Below are 19,431 nucleotides of genomic sequence, written 5' to 3' on the forward strand. Positions count from 1 at the left end.
GTTTTTCATAATTATATCACTCGAGTACTTTAATTTGTCTGATCTGCTGACGTCTCCATATTTCGTCCGGAGTTTTGGGGGCATCTTTGATGTTATTATTCCGTCGTTTTTTTTTTCTTAAAGTGATATTTAAAACAAAAAATGCCTTTCAAAAAACATTAAGATACATGAGTATGAAAGGGATTTGAAGGTAGTAGTTATGTTTGAAGGCGAGTCCCTGTCCCAGAAACTGGAAGTAATGGCCTCCGCGAAGAACTGGAGAAAATAGAGCGCGGAGTCAGTAACACAGTCGTGGGATCCAATTACAAGAATGGCATCCACAAAAAAATCTAGAAAGGAAGTCTAGGCAAAATAGAAAAAAATACAAACACATTCCAGAAAAGACGTGTGCGATTTTACGGTCTCAAACGAATGGACGGTAATGGTTGACGAAGAAGCTCTTTTTTTTATATTCAAACCCTTCAAAACCACATTGCCATAGTTTAGAAACGAATGAAACATAAAGACGCCTGCGTCAGGGATATCTTCCATAAGAAGATAGTGACGAACGAGCCACACCGAGAGTGTAGCATTGTTCTCCTTGGACGGAGAAATGCAAGCAGGACCAACTTACAAGAAATTATAGGGAATCTGGATCTGGGGATGGAAGGAAGGCATGTCCTTTGTGAAATTTAACAGGGCTTAATGTGGTCCTGGATAGCCCAAGTGAAATAACTAAAATGATAACAAATTGTTACATCAGGGCTTAGTACAGTATATAGCCTTGGCACAGAGGTGGTCAGCCGGGCGCCCGTTTGGTGTAGCCGGTGCAGCCTGGCACGCGTGACGTAACTGCGGTCAGCTCACCAGCTCACATACGTCACAGCGTAGCGGGAAAAAGCGGGAGGGAGAGTGGCCGGACGCAGCCACACGATGGAACGTTACGCGGGCCTGCTGCGGCTGCAGGTCTGAACCCTCTCTCGGGCGTGTGTGTGTGTGTGTGTGTGTGTGTGTGTGTGTGTGTGTGTGTGTGCCGTTATTGATTACTTTGGGTTAAGCACGTTCTGGACATAAAATACAACTCTGCGGTGATAAATATTCATCGGCAGCAGGTTAAATGTACCGTAATACTATTTTATTACTTGCAATATACAGAGTGTAAACTTTAAGTTGACAAACCATAATAACCCGAAAAATAAGTTTCACGAATCCAAAGTTGATTATTTTCGAGGGGGACATCTGCTGGTGCCAAAATTAGCCACCCCTGGGGGTGGGGCTGGAGGCAACTTGAAAATTTGAAATGGGAAACCGCATTTTTAATCGCAGAATTAGATTCTCATAAAAACTAAGTACATTTTGTCTTAAAGATTTGTTTTGATTCTTGGTAGTTGGAAACTGTAATTCAAGAATATCCATGTTCTCATTTTTGAGTGGAAAATGGTTACGGGTAAATAAAAAATACTTATGTACTTCGTAAATTTCGATTCGCTATAGCTAAAACTCTCCCTATCTCCCCAGAGGGTGGGGTTTGAGAGAGAGGAATCACAGTTTTACAAATGTTGGACCCAAATATTAATTTTTCTACATCTACATTTACATACATACTCCGCAAGCCACCTTAAAAGTTGTGGCGGAGGGTACTTTGAGTACCTCTATCGGTTCTCCCTTCTATTCCAGTCTCGTATTGTTCGTGGAAAGAAGGATTGTCGGTATGCTTCTGTGTGGGCTCTAATCACTCTGATTTTATACTCATGGTCTCTTCGCGAGATATACGTAGGAGGGAGCAATATACTGTTTGACTCCTCGGGGAAGGTATGTTCTCGAAACTTCAGCAAAAGCCCGTACCGAGCTACTGAGCGTCTCTCCTGCAAAGTCTTCCATTGGAGTTTATCTACCATCTCCGTAAACCTTTAGCGATTACTAAATGATCCTGTAACGAAGCGCGCTGCTCTCCGTTGGATCTTCTCTATCTTGTCTATCAACTCTATTTGGTACGGATCCCAAACTGGTGAGAAATATTCAAGCAGTGGGCGAACAAGTGTACTGTAACCTACTTCGTTTGTTTTCGGATTGCATTTCCTTACGATTCTTCCAATGAATCTTATTCTGGCATCTGCTTCACCGACTATCAACTTATATGACCATTCCATTTTAAATCACTCCTAATGCCTACTCCCAGATAATTTATGGAATTAACTGCTTCTAGTTGCTGACCTGCTATATTGTAGCTAAATGATAAAGGATCTTTCTTTCTATGTTTTCGCAGCACATTACACTTGTCTATATTCAGATTTAATTGCCATTCCCTGCCCCATGCGTCAATTCGTTGCAGATCCTCCTGCATTTCAGTACAACTTTCCATTGTCACAACCTCTCGATATACCACATCATCGTCCGCAAAAAGCCTCAGTGAATTTCCGATGTTATCCACGAGGTCATTTATGTATATTGTGAATAGCAACGGTCCTACGACACTCCCCTGCGGCACACCTGAAATCACTCTTACTTCCGCAGATTCGGGTAAGTTTTGTTTGTTTCGTGGTCAGGCCACACCTCTTTTAATTATCAAACAAATCATCTGACTAGCTCATTACCTAACCAAATATCCTACTTACTAACGAGTGAACTCATTAACTCACAGAGTCAACAATGTAAAAAACTAACTGTGGAAAAGACTAACCCACTCGCTAACTAAAGATGAATGTATTCCCGTTTAAGATTTGGTGGTCCTGTAAAGGAACGATTGGTATCGTTTTAATGTTGATTATTTGCAAATATCTTTTTTCGGCCGCAGCGGTGTCAGAGATTTGATGTTTCACCGGATTCCTGATATTCACGGTACACACGTGACGTGGTCGTACGTGAAAAATCCCCACTTCATCGCCACTTCAGAGATGCTGTGTACCATCGCCCTTAGGCCGACTCTAACACCACTTTCAAACTCACTTAAAACTTGATAACCTGCAACTGCAGCAGCACTAACCTATCTCACAACTACAGCAGACACTTGTTGTCTTACATAGGCGTTGCCGAACGCAGCGCCGTGTTCTGCCTATTTATATATTTTAATACGCATGCCTAATTGCACCCCATTGTAATTAAATCACATACAAAACTTCAGACACTGTTGTCTTACATTTATATATCTTAAGATCCATATTTCTCACGTTTACTGCAAGCCAGGAAGTGCCCGGACGAATACTAATTATGGTGTTCAATAGACGAACGGTCCTCAGATGCCTATCTCTCATTTGCGATCTATGTTTCAATTTGCAAAGCTTTTACACCGAGAAAAATTGTTCACATAAATAAGCAGAACCAAACATGCACACTATAGCTGCTGCTTTCACATGTAATTGGGGAAATCTGTCCCGTGGAACGCAATAATAGAACTGCATGATGTCATTCGCTATTCTACAATTCTCCCTTATGAAACTGTCACTTTGCAGATCTATCAATTCTAACTGCACCTCTGCGGAGACAGTTCTGACATCTACTGAGCATAGTGACATATGAAAATCTGGCTCAATCTTCGAATCGTTTCCCGAATGCTGCATCCAAATTATCAAGAGACTGAACAATTGACGCAGTAAGGTCATTATTAATGTAAACTGCGAACCGCGGCACGTTGGGAAAGTGGGTGAAATTGCGGTCCTGGAATTGACTTCTTCATATCTCCAATTTCATTTGCATAGCGCTAATTTTAAAAACAGAGATACAATTAATTAACCTTTTTCCTGCAACGAATCATTGAGACTAATGAAATGACTCGTTATGTCGGTAACAGATGCAACGTTAACAACCCACTGAGTGTCAGAATGCTCAGGAAGCGACTGATGACCTCAGCTGTTAAGTCCCATAGTGCTCAGAGCCATTTGCTCAGGAACCGACCTTTCTTTCACATCCGTAAAAATATTAAACAATTCAAGCAAAAGGAGGAATGTTCAAGGTGTTTACCCCTACTCAGTTACCTTAGCTGACAAAAATAGTGTGTATCACTGTAGTCATATACTAGTGAATCCATTAACTCTCGAAACTGTCTATGTTTAAAGTCTGCAGAGCGTACAAAATTTACAGACCTAATAACGACGTTCATAACCCTGTCAAATTGTACAGTGTTTGCACAAAGTGCCTCTTGATGAATTACACTATACACTGAGTGAAACTGCGGTCCTGGGTTCAGCTTAGTTATTAGACGTCCCATAGATCCCACGTTAGAGGCAGCCATACTTGGGGTGCCATTAGTGGCGACTGAAACAAGCTTATTCGAAGTTTCGTAACAGCATGCTGAACAGCACTAAATACATATTCGCCGGTACATGTGTCTCTCATGGGAACTAAATTAAGAAGCTCTTCTGTAACATTTAAATCTACACCGGCCCCTCGGACGAATATAACCAATTGTGCTGTGTCAGTAACGTTGGTACTGCCGGCACGGTAGCTCAACATGTTCTGTCAGAGAGCTGGTTGGCCTCTGTAATAAAAAAAAGAGTGAAAGCATCAACAACGCACTTGAACGGATGTCATGTGACGTCCGCAACGACCAAACATAATGATAAAAAAAAGAGGTGGTCAGCGTGACAGAATGTCAAATCGAACAACTTCCACCCGGTGAACGGTCAACCCGTCGGGAGGCCCTAGACACACCACATTTACATTTACATCAAGAAACAGATAATATGCAAAGAATCGTTGTTCTCTCACCGTTAGCTGCCGTTCACCATCTACACTAATGTCTTCCACACGGCGTACAGCTGTGCGTCGAGACAGTCAAAGTGCACGAAATTTTGTTGTCCTTAGGTGGCATACGGATTCACTAGCACTGTCGAGATATTCTTTCGCAAACGGCCCAGTGGAGAATGGTCGAAACCTCCCGAGCAATTAAGTGTGCAATTCTAAAGCTCGCCCTCATTGCACCTTTATTTGTAGCTTCGAATGCGTAGAAATAAAATTGTCCTATAAATCCAATTGCAATATATTTGAATAATATTAATAGTTAATGGAAGATTAATTAAGATAACTCAGCGTACCTCACTGCCGAAGGGGTAATTTAACTCTGCAGTTGACTGCAGACGCTCGTCTCCATGAACACTGTTATATACGTCTTAGTGTTTGGAATTGTAGTTTCGCTTAACAGAATGCCCACATAGTAAAGACGTGGCACGTTCTCCGGTATGCACAAAAAGTCTCTAGAATTTCCATTGGGATTCGTGCTGCACGCATTTTGCACTCGAATTCGGTCTCTTCTCAGCTGAATCCATATTCACAGCATTAGCTGTCACCGCCAATAGGTTTGTTTACGCTGAGAAGACTGACAACAACAACACGCGACTGCCCTGCCTGTTCGCCGTCCGTGTACTAAGCTGGCTCCCTCTAGCCGGAAAGCCCCGTGTGTGCAAGTCTGCTTTAGCAAAACATACTAGAACCGCAGTTCAGAGATATGTCATTTGAAAAGCATATGTCTGAAAATTTGAGAAATATTAAAGAGGACATGCATCAAGCAATTAATTTAAGAACTATAGCGTCATAATTTATGCAGGACAAAATCAAAGTTTTCTGTCACTACCATCAAAATTTCACTACCTTTATTAATACAGGTCTAAAGCATACTATAGCTGTGCAAGTGGGTGCAGTAGGGAAATGAAGTTCCCTTCAGTCGTCTCCACCTACATTCGGAAATCAGCCTTTATTTTTTCGAGAGTGATCTTTCATCATCTGTCGTGTTGCATACCTTGTTGACAGGAGGTACGACCATTCCTTACATGGCTGGAATGTTCACAGGTGAGGATGCGAGACCCTCCGTGTGAGTAAACCAGTCCATTTGCGTACGATGCGTACTGGTCGGCACGTACATCAAGCACGTGGCCTTCGGAGCTGCTCGGGCAGCGAGAAACCCGTGACTCACGTATAAGAGCTGACAATTTTAGGCGATTCGTAGCGGAATCGAAATGGGCGAAGTGTACTAATGAGTGATCTGCCATGAATACCTAACGAATGATGAGTACATGTTTAGTGAGCAAAATATTTAATCATTACAATATCTCGACCTTTGTATTAACTTCCCCTCTCGCTTACAAGCAAATATGCAGTCGTTGCAGACAAGCACAAAAATGAAACAAATGGACGTCACATAATTACAACATGGCGGTTGAAACCTTGGGTTTTGCTGATAAGACACATGAAATTCGTGTGAAATAGGTGAAAACAACAATAGCAAAAGACGTACGTGTTTAGACACACACACACACACACACACACACACACACACACACGTCATAAAGAAGGGGAAGCAAGGCCACAGGATGAAAAAAATAATAAGCAAAACTCTAAATAACGCTGTATAATATAACGATTTTCAGTGTGAAATGGACGAAAGACAGAAAACTGGAAAACGTTTCGTTGTTTGCAGGTGACAATATGCAAAAAACATGTTAGTTACATAACAATCATCATACATAACTGATAGCTTCATGTGAGATCTGGGAACAAATGTATAACCGTTTTATGTCCGAATTAGTGTCCTAGACTTAATTTTTTCAGCACAGCGTAAGTGTGAAAATTGTAATGCCTTAAATCGGTGATAAGTGTCTTTAATTATATTTGCAAACTACGGTAACGTAACATGCCTACGAAGAAAACTTTTAATGTGATGTAAGGTAAAGTTTGATGTCTAAGTATTCTCCTTTGTACATGTTAATAGCTTCAAACCAGAAACTCATATAACTTCCACAAGATGTTAATATATGATAATAACAATTTTCAGAAAGGAGAAAAGTAAAAATCCATTGACGATAGCGTATAAAGTATGGCAACACTTTAAGTTCAAATGGCTCTGAGCACTATGGGACTTTAAGTAAAACAAAAACTTTAAGTAAAACAAAAGTAACCAAACATTGTCTTGCATAAGGTGGACTTTCTCTCCAATAGGAAAAACACGGATATTTGTATGCTAGCAAAATATACACATGCAATTCGTCGAAAACGTTTGTGGGGCAATACATAAAGCCTCTATGCTCTGTCCGTTGTGCCTCTTTCTCTTCCTAAGTACCAAGAAATCAACTATATTTTTTACTTCAATAGAGCTGATGCTTCTTGTTCCTAATAAAGATTGCTTCATGAATTTATTTTCTTATGTGCACAGTGTAGACCTTTTTCTGTCTAGGCGTTGTAAAACCTAAATCATGTTTCGGTTTCAGATTTCTAGCCTCTCGTTGAGGAACATTCATGGAAAGAATATCGAAATAGTCATCTTACATTTGCAATGTGGCACGAAAACAAAACAAAATGTTAACGACTAAGAAACTACAAAAGCTCAAAAATCCACACTACTGTGATTTGAGTGAGCTGGCGAAAATAATTTGACTGTCGACATTAGCAGAGGACGACACGTTCGCCCGCCCCCCTCTCCCTGTCAGTGTCAATGTCGAAACTTTTTTCTTCGTACAATCCCTAATCTCTCTGTCTTCGTTGTTCTACGCGAGATGTATGTTGACAGCAGTGAAATCGTTCTGCAATCAGCCGTAACTTCCGGTTCTCTATATTGTCACGAAATGAACGTCGTCTTCCCACCGAGAATTTGCATTTGAGTTCAAAAAGCATCTCCGTAAAGCGTGTTGGTCGAGTCTACCGCTAAGAGATCTGGCAACACGTCTCTCTATTGCTGTGATGTCTTCCTACAGTTCGACCTGGTGCGGTCCTTAAGACTCGAGCAGTACTGAAGCATGGGTCGTACTAGTGTTATGTTCAAATGTGTGTGAAATCTTATGGGACTTTAACTGCTAAGGTCATCAGTCCCTAAGCTTATACACTACTTAACCTAAATTGTCGTAAGGACAAACACACACACCCATGCCCAAGGGAGGACTCGAACCTCCGCCGGGACCAGCGGCGCTGTCCATGACTGCAGCGCCTCAGACCGCTCGGCTACTAGTGTTCTGTTCGCGGCCTCCTATGTAGGTGACCTCCAGTTTGCTACAGTCCTCTCAATAAAGTGAAGTCGACCATTCATCATCAGTACCACCGAAATTTTGTGCTTCATCCATTTCAATTCAGTTTGCAAGATTACGCCTAGAGATGTAACCAACGTGACTGTGTCATGCAGCACGCCATTTATATTGTATCCCAAGATTACGGTTTTTTTCATATTCACCTGAATTAACTTAAATTTTTTCTACAGTCGGACTTAACTGGTAATTCCACCAAATAGGAATTCTAAATCATCCCATGTCGTCCTACAGTCACTCAACGACGACACTTCCCTGAACATGAAAGCCGCATCAGCGAAACAGTTGCAGATTGCTGGTAACCATAACCGTTAGATCATTTATGTACACAGAGAACAATAGCGGTCCTATCATGATTCGCTGGGTCACTCCTGACTTATCCCTTGTCTGTAGTGAACACTGACCGTGCAGGACAACATATTGGTTTCTATTACTTAAGAAATGTTCGGGCCTTTCACATATCTGGGAACCTATTTCGTATCATCGAACGTTCTTTAAGAGTCTGCAGTGGGACAATATGTCAATCATTTGCTGCAAATCTAGGCATATGGAATCTGCCTTTTGGCCTTCATCCATGGTACGCAAGATGAGTTTCGCACGAGCGATGCTTTCTAAATCCATGCTGATATGTGGACAGTAGCTTTTCTGTCTCGAGGAAATTTACTATATTCGAACTCAGAATATGCTCAAGAATTCTTCGGCAAATCGATGTTGCGGTCACCGGTCTGTAATTTCTTTCATTTGAAACGCCCCCTTAGAGAAATTAATAAATTACTGTGCTAGTAAACCCCTTACGTTATTTGATTTTGAAAGAGCTGACCAAAACTGAAAGTACTCCAACATTTCTCTCTTTACTTATTCTGATCATCACTAAACTGACACACAATATTTTTAGCGCAACGCAGTCTGACTTTCAATAATCCCTACAAAAGAATGGCCCTGACTAACAATAACCTATAGCTTTCATGAATCACTTACCTCACAAAAATCTTCGTTACTCGAACTGCTGCAATACAGCGAGCTCCAATGCTGCCAGCTAAATAAAAGATTCTAACTACTGAAGGCACTAATTACTGACAGGCATAGTTAGCAAGTAAAAGATTTTGATAGAGAACAAACAATGTATTTACCTTAATTACAAATTTACTCTCTCTGATGGACACACATCCAGCTCATCCGCTCTCAAAACTCCGCCATCTCACTCCCCACATCCACCACTGCTGGAGGAGCACCTACAACTGTGCAACGCTACGCGCTGTTCACATCCAACTGCCCAACACTACAATGGCTAATATTCCAACAAAGCCAACCAGCCACAGACTGCACACAGCACAGCCAGTGATTTTCATACAGAGCGCTAGGTGACGTTACCAACATAAAAACCTAAACAGCCTACTTACACATTTTGGAATTACATGCAGTTTTTACGAGTCGTTTGGTACTTCGAGCTGCACGAGAGATTGCGATAAATGCAACCCAAGTAAGCGACCAATGCCGAAGCGTATTCTCTTCCACTGTAAATATACGCTCGGCTGATTAATACGAAAATTTGTTGTTGACAACATGATTATTTCACACCGGAACGATGAGCGTAAGTCTGGCAGTGTAGATATTTCTATTGGTGACTGAGGACGGTGTACTAAACAACGTTACTCAGCATTTACATCATTTGCAAAATAATAATTGTAGCTATTACAAGTCACGTGTTTTTAGGTTAGTTTGTACCTCCAAGTACACGCGCCAAGAGCAGGCCATTAGTGATTGTTTTTCCCTGAGCAGCAGGTCAGGTGTTTAAGTGTGCAGACATGGACGCAAGACGGTTAGTCTATACTGCCATGCGTAGTCCACTTAGTGGTGCAGTACGATCATGCAGAAACCATGAGATCGTAAAGTTTGTGACTTGTTTGTTACAAGTGAGTGTTGTCCTCATCATCTCTCATCCTCGTTGAGGCGCAGGTCGCCGAAGTGGTGTCAACTCAAAAAACTTGCTCCAGGCGAGCGGTCTACCCGACGGAAGGCCCTTTTGCATTAAAATGCAGAAAAAAAACCAATGCACTGTACACGGAGAGAGAGAGAGAGAGAGAGAGAGAGAGAGAGAGAGAGAGAGAGAGAGAGAGAGAGAGCGAGAGAGAGACAGAGCGACTTCTGGCGAGCTTCAGATGCAGCCATGGTTGGTTAATCGGCCGGCCGATGTCGGCGACCGGTCTGCTGGGTTGCGCCAGTGACAGGGGGGATAGCGCAGCGGGCGTCCTTGACAACAACATGCGGTACGGAGCGTGGTTCTGGCGGTGGCTCAGTTGCTGCAGGTCCGCGCTCCGGAGCACGCCTCCAGCCGTGTTTGCCACACAGAGCGCAACTTGATGCAACGGCAGCCCTCTGTGTGAACCAGTTCGAGCAGAAGCCGATGCAGCTTTGCCTGTGTCCCACCTCACCCAGCTCTGGCCATCCGTCGTTTTGCCAGCGTACGTGAGGGCTTAGTGGTGCCGAGTGTTTCGCGGTCCAATTTCATATTCTATCCGTCTTCACATGTGCGCAGTGTGTGCCGTATTACTGTTCTGATCGGATTTCTGTGAAATACGCCGTAAATTCCCGCCACTTCTTGTGCTGTCAGAGTGCATAGCTCTGGTGATGTGTCGGTCCAATTGAAGGATTACTACTGAGCACCGACACCTCCCGATTACAGGTATGTTAAGCATCCTTGAATAACTGGACTGGACTGTGATACTGTTTGCTTGCCCGCCGTCCCCTTGGTCGGTGTGGCAGATCTTTAGTGTGGCCCACGCCTAGATTAGGTTAGAAAATGACAGTTTGGTTCAAATGGCTCTGAGCACTATGGGACTTAACTTCTGAGGGCATCAGTCCCCTAGAACTTAGAACTACTTAAAGCTAACTAACCTAAGGACATTACAAACACCCATGCCCGAGGCAGGATTCGAACCTGCGACCTTAGCGGTCGCGCAGTTCCAGACTGTAGCGCCTAGAACCGCTCTGCCACCCTGGCCGTCCTGACAGTTTGGTTGAGAGTTTGCGAACTCAACGAAGATCGAGAGGAATGTTCGATACAAGTCGTCGTCTGTTGCCAGTGACTTAATGTTAATCGCTGTTGTCATGTCTCTTTTTCGTGCGTACATTTGTTGGTAGTTGGCGGAGCCAACGTATATGAAGCAAAAAATCCGGGTTGTTGTGACGGATTGATCTGTAACTTAGCCCGAGGTATAGGTTAGGATGGAATGTAACAATCTTGGGTTAGATGGAGCAGCAATCAGTCGTGGAATTAAGTTGCTTTAATATGACATTTATAGTCACAACGCAGATCAGATTTCGACCTGTGTCAGGTCATTATCAATGCAGTGCGGAACTGTGGTCAAGTGAATGCTTACACAGTTCAACCATGACCACGACTGATTGCTGATCTATCTAACCCAATATAACCACAGTCGTTGGGTGCACCCACACCATGGAGGGCAACCTGATGTAACAATCTGATTGTGAGTTGACGAAGCCAATAAACGTGATAAAAAAAGGCTGTGGTGACAGACTGATATGGAGCTTTGTCCGGGTTTGGTGATAGAAGACTAATCTGTAGGTTTGCCCGACATCTAGATTAGGTTAGAAGATGATAGTTTGGTTGAAAATTGGCGAAGCCAAAGAATGCGATAGTTAAAAAAAAAGACCTGCTTGTGGCGGCACTGTGATTTGCAGTTTACTCAATCTGAAAAACATCGCCAATAACGTCACATTGCAGTCACCACATTTACGGCGTTTGTCGCATGGTTTCAGTGTCACTCGTCAAAGCCGACGGCTCATATTGAAAATTCCTCTATACTTGTATGCGAAATGAACCTTTTGGTGTCGTAATCATCTGCCGCGCAATATCTACGTTCGCGTAATATTTAATGTAACTGATTGGTATATGCAACTGCAAATTTCGTTATAACGAAAACGGCAAGATAAAATTAGAAAACAGTGTCAGATGATATAATAGTCTCCCTTAAGTATGTGGGGTACATATATCCTACGTAAACCACAGTGCGTTAACTATAACAGAAAGATGGGAGAGGGAAGCGGAGAAGGTAAGCCCGATACCCACATAGATCACCAACAGGCGCCCGTAAGGGGTAGGGGGTGAGAAACGGCACTTGACCCCCTCCCCTCTGCAGTCTGGAGTACAGAGGTTTTCTTGATACGAGTGAGTGGATAACCATAAATTTTCTAGGACATTATAAGTTTTTTGTGTCACCTATAAAATTAGTTCTTGTGGCATGACTGTGTCGAAATTAATCAACTCATTTATATCAATTTTACTAGTTTTGCCCCCGCCCTCTGTAAATACTTCTTCGGACGCCTATGCCGCTACTAGGTGAGAAGCTGCGCGGGGAAACGGTAAAACCATAAACTGCGTTTCGTTCCTTTTCGGAACAGATCAAGCTCGAAAGTAAAATGTGCTTAAATGTTATTCGTAAACGAAACTGAAATTGTTTTGCGTGTTCACTTGCTTAATAAAGATTCAGCAATTACGTTCACTTATGGTAGGAAAGGGCACAGTACTAAATACAGTGAAGTACAACAAAATGACATGGGAGACAACAGTGACTACATCACACAGTATTGTCAGCTAGCAACAAGCAGGGACATAACAAGAGGATCTGCATCACCACACGATGATCATTCATCATCACCATTACCATCATGAAAATAGCATCATGCATAGACTAATACTGGCCTGTTCCGCTTCAGAACTGTTTCTTGCAGAACTGTTGATTGCAGCTAAAAACAGATGACTACCGGCCGAAGCCTTCTGAACTTTGCCGACTTATACAGACTCAGGTCTAGGAAGCGAATCGTTCAAATAAAAGTCAGTATAATAAAATGCAATTTCACAGTTCATATATTTATTAACGTTCTGATGCACCATGTGTTGTTTATAACATTATGTCAAAGTTCTATTTATAGCTAATTCATACCAATATCTGTACTTAGGAGAGTATAGCACTTCTAATTGACATTATCTTAAGAGCTAATAGTCTTAAACCACAGTGTCCAGAAACAGTTCTGAAGCGGAACAGGCCAGCATTGGTCTATGCATGATGCTATTGTCATGATGGTAATGGTGATGATGAATGATCATCGTGTGGTGATGCAGATCTTCTTGTTATGTCCGTGCTTATTACGAAATGGAAAGAGGTTCAAATGGCTCTGAGCTCTATGGGACTCATCTGCTGTGGTCATTAGTCCCCTAGAACTTAGAACTACTTAAATCTAACTAACCTAAGGACATCACACACATCCATGCCCGAGGCAGGATTCGAACCTGCGCCCGTAGCAGTCGTACGGTTCCGGACTGCGCGCCTAGAACCGCGACACCACCGCGGCCGGCATGGAAAGAGGAATTCTGCCTTATGCAAGACACCTTTTTTTTCTGATTTGTTTCACCCAGACATGTTTCAGCATGTTTCGTGCCATTTTTACCGGGTTATTTTTTTATTTCCTGACAGCAAAAATTGTTGTTACATATTAACATTTAGCGAAACTTTTGGTACATAATATTTACAGTTGTCAATGAATAATTGTTGTACAATATTATAGATCATTTGTTCATAGTTCATAGTAGAGATATTTATTAACAACCAGATGCACTGTGTGTTGTTTATAATGTCAAAGTTCTAATTATAGCTAATTGGTAAAAAGAGTGGATGTGTGCATTAGTTTACGTACCTTACATGATACTATTGGACATTTATATTGATAGCTATTCTGATACACATTCTATAACTTCTCATCTGCGACCAGCAAAACATAATTTTTATTTTGCTGTTTATTATGCATTTACAAACGATAATGAGTATATATATCACGTTTATCGTGTGCAACTTACGGCACTGATATTGTGGTGCTTCCTGATGTTGTCGAAGTCAACAGGCAGATTTCGTGAACTATGGTCGCGTGACACTGCACTTTCTCCGTTTTTCAAAACATAGGCATATTTTTTCGCCGCCATTACGTGTTGTTGTGTTTGTGTAGTATTCATTTGTTTCGTTGCGCTTTTCGCTGAGTGAGGCACGCGAGTCTGAAGTGTATTTGGTGCGTGTGTGTGTGTGTGTGTGTGTGTGTGTGTGTGTGTGTGTGTGTGTTCGGGACTGGGGAGAGAGAGAAAGAGGGAGTGAGGGAGAAAGAATTTTTTTTACTCATGAGAAAAAAAAATTCTTTCTCCCTCCCCCCTTCCTCCACCCTCTCTCTCTGACATGTTACGGGAGTCATACTCCGTTGGTTTTAGTGCTGGAATATTTTACATTCTCAAAGGAAACACGCCAGAAAATTTGCCCGTGAGAGTTCCCTTGCACAGTATGGCTTACTCAGCGCTCTTAACAAACACATCCGCAGTAGTCGCAATCTGTAGTTGGACAAGCGCTGCTTAGGCTGCAGCTGGCCGTGATTGGAAATGGCAGGGCGCTGGTGGCGATTGTTTTGAGTAACTATCAAAAATTTAGATAACTTACATGCATCTTGTTTTATTCTATGAACTCAGATATACCCAATCTTTTTCCGCTTCCCTCGAGTATACATACATTTTCCTGAAATACACTGTACTCACTAAGAGATAATGACTTTGTGCTATTTCCGAAAGTTTCCTTCGTGCGCTTCTTTCAGGCCATGTCACTCGCTGGAACGTAAACACTGTCGCTTTCGCCCGTGCAGCGTTAGCCATACTGTAGGCCTTTGTTGAGAAATTGTAGTGGTGTGATGTACTGTATGTACTGAAAACAAAGCCTTTTGGTGTGACTAAGTCAAACTTACAACAACAAGAACTAACTGTAAGCTGTTCAACCAATGACCATGGACATGTGTTAATAATGTGTTAATAATTAGTCAGGAACAGTGAATATTACGAAAAATTGTCAATTAACGCTTGTTACCACTAGAAATGCTATAGTCTGACTGATCTGTCGTGTGCCACCCATAATTACAGTTCAACTGCATTGAGGCTGCCACTTCCTACAGGAAAGCTCGTTTCGTACCTACGTCACAGTCAACATGTACTGGATGGCGACCCATTTATTTGAAGCAGAAATTGCCACTGCAACGATTTCTGGCATGCATTCGATCTTGAACAATGCGCGAAGCAAAGACACAAAGAAATGGCTGACATTAGCTGCTAGTGGACATTGATTTAAATTAATGGAAACATTTGAAAATTTATGCTGAACTGGGATTCGAATTCGGGTCTCCTGCTTACTAGGCAGATGCGCTGACCACTGCGCCTTCTGGACAAATTGGTCATCGCAACTGCATGGACTACCTTAGCACACCTCCCATCAGACCCAAATTCTCGACTTAGACTCACACGCAACTGATGTAGCGCCCTTTGCCGTTTAACCATTTTACTCGCGGCACTTCGCCGATTCCCATAAGAGTTCGTGCGTGGCGTCCATCTGCGTTGAAGTGATAAATAGGTCGTCCTCACCTTTATTATACAGACACAACATACACTGAAATTAACGGAATCTAATATCAGCAAGGATTTATTCGTGCTGATGCTGTTAGTGAGGGCTCGTCGGCGAAGTAGTTTACTGAGATAATGAATAATCCTTCCCCAACGACTGAACATTCTTTTTGATTCATTTATTCACATGCCTGTTTAGATATATTCAGCCTCGTTGTCAAATGTTACGTGGATCATTATGTCGGATGCCCAGAAATTAGACACAGTGTAGTGCTAATTTCAGGCAGTCTTAAATCAAGCTAGCCGGCCGCGGTGGTCTAGCGGTTCAGGCGCTCAGTCCGGAACAGCGGGACTGCTACGGTCGCAGGTTCGAATCCTGCCTCGGGCATGGATGTGTGTGATGTCCTTAGGTTAGTTAGGTTTAAGTAGTTCTAAGTTCTAGGGGACTGATGACCACAGATGTTAAGTCCCATAGTGCTCAGAGCCATTTGAACCATTAAATCAAGCTCGTCGTAACGTTTGATACTCCTTTTCCTTAGTGTCATCCAGTGCCTTCCCTCCCTCCCTGCCTATCACCACTTTCAGGGACGGAATTTGTGACCCCTATCTACCTACGTGTAGTGTTATCTGGATGACGACCTGTTCTAAATATTTCCGAATCGCTTATATGCGGCGGGACGAGGGTACCAGCCCGGTAGTCGTCTAGACTGACTTCGAAAACCGCCTAAAAGCCACATCCAGGCTGGCCGGCAACACCCTCGTCGTTAATCCGTCGGGAGTATTCTACCTGGGTCTGTCGTGCCTCCCCTGATCTCAAGGGTCTCCTAACGCGCACGGTTATCCAGGCATGTTCATATAACGTTATATATATATATATATATATATATATATATATATATATATATATATATATATATATATATATATATATATATATATATGTGTGTGTGTGTGTGTGTGTGTGCGTGCGTGCGTGTGCTTGTATGAAAACCAACACATTCTATGTTCACTAATATTTGTTTTATTCAGGCACCCGCTTCAATCGTTACGGCTACCATCAGATTGATCGTTCCCTATGCAGTTACTAACAGAGACAAATAAAATTTATAGCCACAATTGGCAGCGTCACATAGTATAAAATCATGATAAAATTGAAATAAATGTAGGGTCATTATTAGTACACTGTCAGAGTTGTTGTTGTTCACGGTCTTGTCTTCAACAACTGGTGTGAACTTATATCGTCAGCGACGTACAAGTCACATTGTCAAGATGACACATCCCAGAGCACTCACCTAAGCTTCATACATATTGTTTTCCTTGAGATAAAATTTGAATGCAGGCACTGCACTCAGTAAAGACAGGAAAAAAGTTTAATGGTTATGTCGAAACAGATTACTTATTCGCAAGAAGTACTGATCTCGAACGCTTCCTGATAAAATAACTAATTACGCAACATCAAGAAACCGCATTCCTTAATCTTTTGTAATGAAATACATCTATACTTCAAGCAGTTTTTAATAATTTTTTAACATAGCTCCGAGATATAAGCATCACGTATAGCTGAGTTCAAAGGAGCAAGGAGTATTTAACACGAAGAAAATCTTATGAACACTCAGATCATAGACATCTTTCTTTTAATGTGATCTGTCTTCTGACTGCTTTGATGCGTGCCGCCACGAATTCCTCTCCTATGCCAACCTCTTCCTCTCAGAGTAGCAGTTCCACCCGCTCCCTCAGTTATTTGCTGGATGTGTTCCAACCTCTGTCTTCCTCTTCAGTTCTCTCCCTCTACAGTTCTCTCTAGTACCATGCAATCATTCCCTGATGTGTTCAGAGGTTACCCATCAGCCTGTCCCCTCTCTTTGCAAGGGTTTTCACATATTCCTTTCCTCTCCGATTCTGCAGAGAACTACTTCAGTCCTTATCTTATCAGTCCACCTAATTTTCAACTTCGCCTGCAGCACCACATCTCAAATGCTTCGATTATTTCCTGTTCCAGTATTTCCTACAATGCTGTACTCTAGAGGTACATTTTAAGAAGGTTCTTCCTCAAATTAAGGCCTATGTTTGATACCAGCCCTTCTCTCGGCCAGGAATGCCCTTTATCCCAGTGCTAGTCTGCTTTTCATGTCCTTGCTCTGTCCGTCATTGCTTATTTTACTGCCTACGTAGCAGAATTCCTGAAGTTCATCTACTTCGTGACCATCAGTTCTGGTGTTAAGTTTCTCGCTGTTCTCATTTGTACTGCTTGTCATTACTGTTCGATTTACTGTCAATTCATATTCTGTACTCATTAGATTGTTCAATCCTTTCAGCACATCCTGTAATTCTTCTTCACTTTCACTCAGGATAGCGTTGTCATCATCGAATCGTATGATTGATATTCTTTCACCTTGAATTTTAATTCCAGCCCGGAACCTTTCTTTTATTTCCATCACTCCTTCTTCGAAGTACAGATTGAACAGTAGGGGCGAAAGACTGCATCACTGTCTTACAACCTTTTTAATCCGAGCACTTCGTTCTTGGTCGTCCTCTCTTACTATTCCCTCTTGGCTCCTGTACATATTGTATATTACCCGTCTCTCCTTATTGCTTACCCCTATTTTTATCAGAATTACCAATGTCTTGTATCATTTTACATTATCGAACGAATTTCCAGGTCTACAAATCATATTAACATGTCTTAATTTTTCTTTAGTATTGCTTCCATTATCAGTCGCACCACGCACCATCAGAATTGTCTCTCAGGTAGGTGCCTTTACCTTTCCTAAAGCCAAACTGATAGTCATGTTACACATTCCAAATTTTATTTTCGCTTCTTTTGTGTATTACTCTTGTAAGTAACTTTGATGCATGAGCTGTTAAGCTGATTGTGCGATAATTCTCGCACTTGTCAGCTCTTGCGGTCTTCGGAATTGTGTGGATGATATTTTTCCTAATGTCAGATGGTACGTCGCCAGACTCACGCATTTTGTTGTCACTTCCTCCAATCATTTTAGAAATTCTGAAGGAGTGTTACCTACCCCTTCAGTTTCATCTTCTTTCAAATTAGACAAATCTTCCTCATAGTAAAGCCCTTCAGTGTACCCTTTCCACCGATCCTCTCTCTCCTCTGCATTTAACAGTGGAATTCCCGTTGCATTGTTAATGTTATCACCTTTGCATTTTTAATTTCACCGAATGTTGTTTTGACTTTGCTCTATGCTGAGTCATTCCTTCCGGGTGTCATTCCTTTTCAGATTTCTTTAGATTTTTCGTGCAGCCATTTCGTCATAGCTTCCCTGCACTTCCTATTTTTTCCTCAGCGATTTGTATATCTGTATTCCTGAATTTCTCTGAACGTTTTTGTACTTTCTTTTTTCATCGATCAACTGAAGCACTTCTTCTGGTACCCATGGTTTCTTCGCAGTTACCTTCTTTGTACCTATGTTTTTCTTTCCAACATCTGTGATTGCATCTTCTACAAATGTACATTTCTCTTCAACTCCACTGCCTACTGAGCTATTCCTTATTGCTCTATCTGTAGCCTTATAGAACTTCAAGCGTATCACGTCATTCCTTAGTACTTCTGTATCTCACTTCTTTACGTATGTTTTCTTCCTGATTAATCTCTTAAACTTTAGTCTACTCTTCAGCACTACTACATTCTGATCTGAGTCTATATCTGCTCCTGGGTACGCCTTATAATAAAGTATCTGATTTCGGAATTTCTGCCTATTGTAACCTCCCCACAAAATAAAATAGTGTAACCTCCCCACAAAATAAAATAGTGTAACCTCCCCACAAAATAAAATAGTGTAACCTCCCCACAAAATAAAATAGTGTAACCTCCCCACAAAATAAAATAATATGAATAATACTCTCATTTAGCGTAACTACCCAACAGTGAAAATATAATACAATGTGACAAACCTATAACCTTTCAATAATTGACAGTCAATTTAACCTGGTAAATTTTGGAAGTCAGCAATGCTGCGTTATGGCCCTGATACACCATTCTGAATAAAC

General features: G+C 41.9%; 1 protein-coding gene across 8 annotated transcripts in view; it reads left to right on the forward strand.

Annotated features, from left to right (window-relative positions):
* Window positions 1-19,431, forward strand: part of LOC126336504 (neutral ceramidase-like) — a 489,135-nt gene that overhangs the window by 98,813 nt on the left and 370,891 nt on the right. For 2 of the 8 annotated variants that reach the window (XM_050000281.1, XM_050000280.1), the window contains exon 1: window positions 10,276-10,665. The exons of 4 other annotated variants lie outside the window; for them this stretch is intronic. The gene's annotated coding sequence lies outside the window, so the exon portion shown is untranslated. Of the gene's footprint in view, window positions 1-10,275; window positions 10,666-19,431 lie in introns of those variants that run through there. 2 more of the 8 variants (XM_050000276.1, XM_050000274.1) reach the window with 1 other exon arrangement.

Source organism: Schistocerca gregaria, chromosome 2, assembly GCF_023897955.1.
Source record: "Schistocerca gregaria isolate iqSchGreg1 chromosome 2, iqSchGreg1.2, whole genome shotgun sequence".
NCBI lineage: Eukaryota > Metazoa > Arthropoda > Insecta > Orthoptera > Acrididae > Schistocerca > Schistocerca gregaria.